At 35.2% G+C, this 9709-nt stretch overlaps 1 long non-coding RNA gene across 1 annotated transcript in view; it reads right to left on the bottom strand.

Moving 5' to 3' along the window:
- Positions 1-3105: 3105 nt before the first annotated feature.
- The window catches only part of LOC113951521, a 71003-nt gene continuing 64399 nt past the window's right edge, over positions 3106-9709 (bottom strand). The window contains exons 5-6 of the long non-coding RNA XR_003529186.1: positions 5406-5825; positions 3106-4834 (exon numbers count right to left, since the gene is read on the bottom strand). This is a non-coding gene — a long non-coding RNA (uncharacterized LOC113951521). The remainder of the gene's footprint in view (positions 4835-5405; positions 5826-9709) is intronic.

Raw genomic sequence — 9709 nt, 5'->3', positions numbered from 1 at the left:
TGACAATGTTTGAGCAGTCCCTGGTATACTTTAGAGCAGTCATGTGGTATACACGTGATAATTAGAACACTACAAAATAATTTATGAGCATGATTTGGAATTAAGTGTTCCAACAACTGTTCCTACCAGGTACGTGGTGCTCATCCACCTCAGTTTTGAGGCCAAGGGGGACATATCAGTCTTTCCATGAGATTGGCCTTCTTGTTGAGAACATCCTAACTTACTACAAGCATTAGTTTGCATTATGTCTGATTTTTATTCAGTTAGATGCTGTTAAGAAAATTGATTCTGTACACCTATGTCCTTTACAAGATTTTACATGATAGAGTAGGAAGGTCATGTTTATAATCAAGTAAGTTTAGCTGTCTCTTATCTTAACAAGCCATGGCTGACTAGATAAATAATTCTTTTTACAATGTAGGAAACTTCTATTATTTTAATCTATTGCAATCAAAATTATATCATCTCACCTCCTTTTATTTGTTTCCCTATGTAAAACATCACTTATTTCCCTTCCTTCCAGGTGGAAGGAAAATTTTCTTTCTTCCATTCAAAGTTTTCTGAAAAAGCTTTCTTGAGCTTTGTAAGTGAACACAACCAACAAAACCAATGTCGTGGTTCTTATGAACACATTGATGAACACTTCTCCTTCAGCTGTATTTTGTGTATATATGATTTCGCCGTGTGTCAGAGTAAACTGGCGTTTGTTGGCCCTTAAGGTATATCAGATAGTTTAGAAACTAGTTATAAGTAAGTTGTGCTTTGGGAAAGACACTGCATTGGGAGAAGTGATTTAAACTTTTATTACAATTCTATCACTAATTGTGTATTATGGTTACATCAGTAATTACAATTCTATCAGTAAAATTTTATGTTTTTTTACTATTATATCAGTTCTTTTTTCCCCTTTCTTATCAAGATAGTATGTTCAAGCACAGTTTGTGGACCTCTTCATGTTGAAGTCTTTACTGCCTTCATGAGCTTTTAAGAAATTCCTACCAGCTGTTTTTTAATGTCCAATTAATTTTCTAACAGCTGTAAGAGGTGTTTGAGCAGACTTGTAACAAGAAAAGATTCCATCCATTTTAGGATATAAAGATTTTTCAGTTTTTTCAACTTATTTTTTCTGAAAAGGAGATCATAGGCATTGATACAATGGATTGAGACTGCCCAAATAACCTTTGAATATTTAGATGGAGTTACTTCTCATGATCAACATGTAACATCACCCCACAGAAACTACAGATTTCTTTGTACCTTCCCTCTGTTTTCTCCTCAGAAAGATGACCTGATATCTCAGGGCAGAGTTTCAAGAGGTAAAGTCTTAATGTAGTGTATACATCCAGTGTATAATAAGGAACAGTTTTAGCTGACTCTCTAGCATTAATAATATTTTACCAGTATCCTATATATTTTGGCTGAAATAAATTTTTACTGATTTCTGCATAAAGAAAGTACCAGACAGGGGAAAAATGAATGCCACTGTATCTGCAAGCAATATTTAATATTGCACCCAATTACTTAAGGAATATTTATTACAGTAGGTGAAGAGGAAATTTCACATAAAAATAAAACATCTAGACTGCATCATTTTTATTATCTAGTTTTATTTGGTTCATGTTGTGCCAGAAAAATCCAATTAAGAAAGAAGGCAGAGAGGGAAGGAAAGAATACTTGGTCTTGGTGATAATTGTTTTATTACACAGTTAAGATTTAATAGCAGGCTATGGAAGAAATAACATTTTCATCAGATTAGAATGTGAGGGTGGAATACTCTTGTGTCTTTTGCTAATTTGTGTGACTGTGTGATAAATAAATATTTCAGTCAGGTTACAACTTGGTTTTGTCAACAGACTCCAAAACCCCTAGTCCGAGATAAAAACTCAAAAATTATTCATCTTATTCCAAAGATAAAAATAAATAAAAGAGGTTACAGGGGAGATTCAGGAAAACATATAAAAGCCTGAAATATCCCATCAAAAAGTTATAGAGACAGAATCTTCGGGGGTCAGTTATTACTTTTCTTCTTCATTTACAGGATATAGAGCTTTATCTATAGATTATGTTTCCATAGGTTTGCATTACACATATATAAATATTTACCCTTCTCAGTTCCTTTTTCGTCCTTTTTCTTTCTCTGTTTTGCTCCTCTGAAATCTCTTTCAAAAAGACAAAATTATTGCTTTAATTAAAAAAAGCAAGAAGCATTATGTGTCATGTAGCTCCTGCATATCAAATCAGAATTTATTTAGCTCTTTACCCAATAGCAGCCAGATGCTAGAGCCAACCTCCAAGATAAAAGACACCATAAAGACAACTTGTCATGCTTTAAAATCTCTAAGGATAAATTTCCTTATTTTTAATAAAATACACAGCCCAAAGTATTTTCTACCTATTACATGAGAGAGAAATATTTTGAATCATAGCAGCTTTCAATTCCACAGAATGAAAGCCACAGTTAAAGTTTTGGAAACAGCAACCTTTCAAGGAGCAGGCTGATAAAAGCAAATATCTGTTAGGATTTAAAATTTCAACAATATCAATGATTAATTGGGTGAAGGAGAGAAAGGATTATTCCAAGGAATGATGGTTACCGTACTGTCTGGGAGTCCCAGCTCCAATAAATAAGTCAGTATTTCAGAGCAGGTATGACTAAGTTAAGAAAAGAAAGTGGCAGCTGTTTTCCCAAACACAGCTTGCCAAACACAAATTGCAATTCTCTGTGCTGTGAACTTCCTCAGGTGGCAGGAGACTTTGGTTTACAGCCCAAGAGAGAAAGAAGACATCTGAAGTCAGGGTACCAGCAGACCTTTGAATTTAACAAAACCCACAGTATACACAGCAAAAGCCATATGGTGATTTTGTCCCTTGAGGAAATCTATTCCCTTTGTTAGAAAATGCCTGAGTGGTTTAAGGGAACATAATTCAATTAAACAATCAAACATCATGAAAAAAAACAAATCCAAAACTATTCATTCACGGAAGCCTATATCTTATACAGATGATTCACATATAAATTTTATTTATATTTGTGGTTATATTTTACATTTATATATAAGTAATACTAATAAAACGTAAAAAAAAAAAAAAAGTCCAAGGATGAGAAAACAAGCAAAGAGCAGAGGAAAACAAAGGATAAAAATAAACAGTTCTGAGCAAGAGATTGTTTGGAATAGAGAACATAGCTCTTTGGAGCATATTCAGTGCTGGCTTCAATCTCCTGTAAAACATTTAGCTTCACAGAGTTTTATACAGCCCTACATAGAAACATACTAAGAAAAGCCATATTTCTCTTGACAACAAAGTGCTTTAATAAGGCAAGTCAGAGTCCCTCAAAATTGAGAAACTAATGTCCACAGACAACTTACAGCCTGACTGAGAATGCACAGAAAGAAAAAGTACCCGTATATGGTTTCACAAAGAAAAACTTTTTAATTAAGGGAAAGGGAATTAGTCTGCAAGGTGTTCTACAGTATCAGACAAAATGAATTGAATAATTATTATATGATATATAAATTTGTAATTGCTACTAGAAAGAGAAAGATGGGCTAATCTACAGACACTAAACACTTATCTACATGAACATGCAGAAAGGACCAGATCACTGAGCCAGTGTTTGTTGGATTGCTAAAAATGAATGTTTTCTTAAAATGCCATATGCAGAACAAACATGTAGTTATCCAAAGCATGAATACTTACAATATTATTTTTTTTCTTACTAATTTTAGTTTTCAATGTTTCTGTAATATTTTGCCAAACTCAGCACCCTTCTATTTCAGATGTACTTTTAACTTACATTGCAAAGGGTTTAATAAACACAGAAGCTGCCAGATGAACACATGAATTTTTCTCAAATCCTCAAGTGCTCACACTGTTTTAATTCAAAAGTGATGACTGTCATGTCTTGGCATCTTCTGTTCTCTGGGCTGGTTATTTTTTGTGAAGGTGTGGTAAGCTATGGAAGCAGTGCTGGTAACTGAAATTGGTTGCAAGAGCAGCTAAAAGAGGACACACTCATCAGCACAGTCTGACCTTACCACTTTGAATTGATGGCAATAGGCTGCAGAAGATGAGGCCAAGAGAATGAAATTATGATAATTGTTCATATCAAATCTAGTCCAGGAAGCAGAGCAGCCAGATTTTCCCCTTTCCTAAGCCTAACACTGAAAATTTTGACTTCTGATAGGGAGTAGGCTCTGCTATTCTCCGACAGCTGTTAGCATTTTCTTCAGCAAATCTCACAGTGAGAGGTTGGACAAGGTTGTAAATATTTTGCTACTCCTTTCAGGCAGAAAATGGCCACCTAATTTTCTTCACCAACAGCTTTACCTGCATAAATAAAAACTGTTTGTACACTATCTGCTGTAAGTAAAAGCTTTTTTGTATCTTTTGATGAGGAGTACATCAAAATACTCTGTTTCTACATCTAAGAGCTCTGCACACACTTGCCTAGTCTGTGGCAGTTGCAGTCAAAAAGCAATGTTCTGGATAGATTCCTGTATCATGGTGCTGAGTGTATAAGAAGTAGTCACAGAAAAGTAGACAGGTAGTTATCTAGACAGTGAAAAAGAGAAAGCCAGACTATTTACATAAAGTGAGCAGTGCTGCCAGAACCACAACAGAACTCCAGCAACAATGAACTTAAGTGACTGAATGAAGGCTTACATAAAAAGGTATTGCTACATCAAGATCATACAAATCCACAAATCATTTTCATGCAAACCATTTTTTTATGTAGTAACAAAGCTGAAAGTCCAATTCCAATTGAGGTGAGAAAATAGAATGCAAAATTTTCACCTGAAGATATCTGAATTTTTTTCCAAGTATCAGTTCTCTGTGAAAGAAGATAAAAACAAGAAAAGCTAAACAAAAAAAGACTAAAAGCATGAAATGGTTAACCAACAAGTTTCTTGGCACTATTTAAAATTTTTCTCGTCTTTGTTAGTATGCAATAAAAAAAAGAAATCTATATACTGTCAAAAAAAGACACATAAGAAAAATCAGTGTAAAAAATGAAGTGTTCTTTATTGCTCTGTGAAAGTACTTTCCTACTCCATTCTATAATAATTTAACATATCACAGAGATTATAAGGTTTTAAAAACTTATATATAATACATTGCACCAATAATAAACACAGAAACAATTTGTTGGGTTAAAAGCTGTTTCAAACTCCCAAGGTTGACCAAAAAATTAAAAAAACAGTGTCATCATTTCATCCTTTGGATGTCTTCTCACACTTCTTTGAATGAAACTATAATTATTTACATGTATTCATCTTTTGTTAATTTCTCTTTTTGTTTGTTCATTTGTTTCTTTTGTGGGATTTTTGGGGTTTTTTTTTTTCCAAATTAAATGCATATGAAAATTAAGAAACACTTTTAGAAGAATTATTTGCTATTTGTACTGATATCCAAATTAGAATTCAAATACCATGCAGATTTTAGGCCAAATAAGTAGGAAAAAATGTTGATAGATCCAATGAACACCTGTCCAAAAAAGAAAAACTTTCATCATGTATGTGATTTACCTAAGAGGACTGACTGTCAAACTGCATTTCCAAGATGAGCTGTCTTTAGGTAAGCCAAGAACAAAAAATCAGTCTGTCCTTTCTGACAGCACTTTCACGCTTGCTACAATTCAGAGCAGTACAACAACACACAAGAAAAAATCATTTAAACACCTATAAAGAACTTAATAAAAACCTCAAGTTTAATTTCAGGGGAAAACTCACAGTGGCTAATACATTACCAGAACACATTAGCTTGGTTTCGGATTCTTTCCAGATGACAGCCCACACTGGATGCCTCTCTCCTGCCAGTATTTTCTGTAAAGGAACACATAAATGATCATCCTTTTCCAAAAGAAAACTACAGCTAAAGAATCATGTGCAGATTGTACCAATGAAGTGAGAGGCTTCCCCAGTGGGAGGTTCAAAACAGGAGCCATGGACAGTGTTTGAGTAGAACTACAAAAAAATGGGACATGCACTACAGTGAGAGGCCAGTCCAATACCTTACACAGTAGGAGACAGGAACGGATGGTGTGATTAAAAGCAATTGAGATAAACGAGGCAACATCTGTTTCTGCAGGCAGTGTTTGAGCATGCAGACACCCAAACTGCAACCTGCAGCTCTGGGCTACTTTGTCCCCCACAAATCTAGAGATTCACACTGTGGTGCCTGCATAAAGTCTCTCTAAAAGTGTAATCCATAAACAAGTGCTCTAAATCTTTGTGACAGAATAATACTTTCTTTCAAAAAGTTCAATGTCCTATCTACCCCCAAAAATATTTGAAATGCTATGTACAAACCCACTGTATATAAACGTACATAAGCATACATCTATTCCACACACATCTTTTTTTTTCTTTCAAGCCTTAAAATTCGCTTTGAGTTAAACTATCTAGTTTATTCTCTTTCTACAGTCTTTCTGACAGTCTCTATAAGATAAAAAGTAATGAAAAAATGTCTGCAGAGCTGCTATCTGTTAATCAATCACCTCAGCCTTTTGTCAAGCTTCCAGCTGAGGCTCAAATTTTTGCTAAAGTTTTGGGCTTCCTCAGTTAAAGCTGAATTATGTGCCACATCCAGAGGAGGGAATGTCAAGGTGTGCTGTACTGAAAAGGTCACTGGAGAACAACTATATCACGCAAGGACTCAAGAATGGCCTGTCATGAATTTGTCAGTCCAGCACCAAAATCATTCAACAGCTAACTGGATGTGAACCCAGAGAAAATATTACTCATAACCTGGGGATCAAGCAAAGACTAGTACGTATATTCCTTCCCGCCTGCCTCTGTTCTCAACATGTACATACATGGAAGCAAGGGGCTTGCCCAGTCTAGGACATATTTGGAGGTAGATACTAATCTCTGATGTGCAAGATCCTCTTCCTCTCTCAGTTGCTAGCAGAAAACTAGAGGAAGGTCTTAGAGAAGCAGGAAAAGGATGTTGAAGATATACTAAGACTTAATGCCTTTCCTCCTATGGTGGCAACATGATACCTAACAGCCAGCTATGACAACTTCAGAGAAGCCTGTAATCACAAGATATTGCAGTGTAGCAGGAATATTTACAAGTAGCCCTCAGATTTCTTAAACTAACAAACTTCAACCATGTTAAAATATACCAACTGTCTTCCTTGCTTTCACACACAAGAAAAGAAGAAAAAGGAACTCTGACTACAACAAATTTCAGGATTACTGCAAGCTACCGTAAGAAGCTCTGCAAATATATGGAAAATGCCACCCAAACACCAACTTTTTCCTTGTGTTGTTTGCCCAACCGTGCAAGCCATTTCTTTCGACTTTGAGTTTTATGACATGACACTCAGGGAAACAGAGCTTAGAAAGCAGAACAGATGGTTATATAAAGAGCATGAACTGTGGAAGAAAAATGTGTATTTAGGGACATAAAGGGCAATAGGTCTTCAGGAGAAACAGAGAAAAGAAGAAAAAAGCATAATTTTATTTTCTTTAGTAGTATGAAAGAACTTCAAAAAGTAAAATCAATTCTTAACATTAGCAAGAAGCTCTAGTAAGTGTTATCTTTCTACCATATAATGGCATTATTTGAGACAGTTGTTATAGAGAATCACATTTCACTAGCATATGTAAAGACTGTGGAATACAGAACCATTAATTTCTAAAATACCATGCAGATACAATGCAGCGTATCTCTCAATTTCTCTGGTAAAGATGCATGATAATTTTGCCAACACAAGATTGTTCATTACTCAGTGCTGAGCTTTTCATTCAAGAGACATGAGACATATCTCTTGAATAAATATAATAAATATAATAAAATATATAAATATATTTCTATTTATAATATAAGTAATATTATAAATATTTATAAGTAATATTATAAATATTTATAATAATTAAATTATTGTAAATAATTCATTTATAATAAATTATTTATATTATAATTTTATTTATGTATAAATGTAAATAAATATTTATATATAAATTGTTATATATAACTATTTATAATTATAAATAATTATATATTTATAATAATGTATTATAGATAAATTATTTATATATGAGTATATTTATTTATATAATTATATAATAAATAAATATAAATAAAAATAATAAAAGAACTTTAGAGTTCTAATAAAGTCCATCCCCAGTTCCACATTCATGAAAAATGTATGGTTTATCATGCTATGTCTTTGATCATACCAGTGCAATAATTAAAAACTCACTAAATAAAAATCCCAGACCTCTTAAGAAAAAGCAACGATTAAGTCTTTGGTCATCCTATGTAGAAACAAACACAGTGTTTGAGCCCTTTTTTCCATAACTCTTGTCCCATTTATTTTCATTTAGGTTCAATACAGCTAACACAGAGAAGTACTAACCCAAACACTGGAAGAACCTCCAGCACTATGTTATACTATGAATCAACAAAAAAACTACAGTCAACTACTGCTAAGCAAATATTTTATTTGCCAAATAACACAGTTTAGTCATTCATAATATCAGCCAGTAAATAGTTTCTTCCAGAAAAGCTTGAGTTAAATTTGCCAAACTGAGATGGCAGGGTGATCTGTTCTCCTAAATTCTTCTGACTCACCATTCAGCATATATAGATGAAATGTACATTAAATTCCCATCTGCTTTGCCAGATTTAACACCCCAAGTCATCTGGTAGTGCTGTAGGGAAGCCATAAATGTGGGTATATCCTTTCCTTTCCTAATGTTCCTGTGCTTAAAACTTGCCTTTAATCAGAGCAGGACTTGAAACTCTGGCAACCTCTAGACTAGAGACCTCCTGCTTTAACACTGTTTCAGATCTCTGAAATGCTTAGCAGCATTTCCTGAATGCAGCAGTTTTTTGTTTACTGTGAATCCGGGAATCATAAAAACATCCCAAAGCAAAGAACTTCTCAAAGAGAGTATTGGAAAAGAGGAAAGGGATAAGAAAATTCCTAGTCTGAGTGGCACTGCAGATCTTATTGACATCAATATGCCATGATGAGAGACTTTAAGTAAGATAGTCTTATAGAATCATAGAATCATAGAATCGATTGGGTTGGAAAAGACCTCCGAGATCATCGAGTCCAACCCTTGGTCCAAATCCAGTCCATTTACTAGATCATGGCACTCAGTGCCACGTCCAATCTGCATTTAAAAATCTCCAGGGATGGTGAATCCACCATCTCTCTGGGCAGCCCATTCCAATGCCTGATTACTCTCTCTGTAAAGAATTTTTTCCTGATATCCAACTTAAATTTCCCCTGGCAGAGCTTAAGACCGGGCCCCCTTGTCCTATTGCTGAGTGCCTGAGAGAAGAGGCCAACCCCCACCTGGCTAGAACTTCCCTTCAGGTAGTTATAGACAGTGATGAGGTCACCTCTGAGCCTTCTCTTCTCCAGGCTAAACAACCCCAGCTCCCTCAGCCTCTCCCCATAGGACTTATGCTCCAGTCCCTTCACCAGCCTTGTTGCTCTTCTCTGGACCCGCTCCAGCACCTCAATATCCCTCCTGAACTGAGGGGCCCAGAACTGAACACAATACTCAAGGTGTGGCCTCACCAACGCAGAGTACAGGGGAAGGATCACTTCCCTGGTTCTGCTGGCCACGCTATTTTTGATACAGGACAAGATCCCATTGGCCTTCTTGGCCACCTGGGCACACTGTTGGCTCATGTTGAGCTTCCTGTCAATTAGTACCCCCAGGTCCCTTTCTACCTGGCTGCT

The sequence above is a fragment of the Corapipo altera genome, unplaced genomic scaffold, assembly GCF_003945725.1.
Source record: "Corapipo altera isolate COAL_440 unplaced genomic scaffold, ASM394572v1 61286, whole genome shotgun sequence".
NCBI classification, from domain to species: domain Eukaryota; kingdom Metazoa; phylum Chordata; class Aves; order Passeriformes; family Pipridae; genus Corapipo; species Corapipo altera.
Note: the sequence above shows the minus strand (reverse complement) of the source record. Positions and strands in the feature narration are given on the sequence as shown.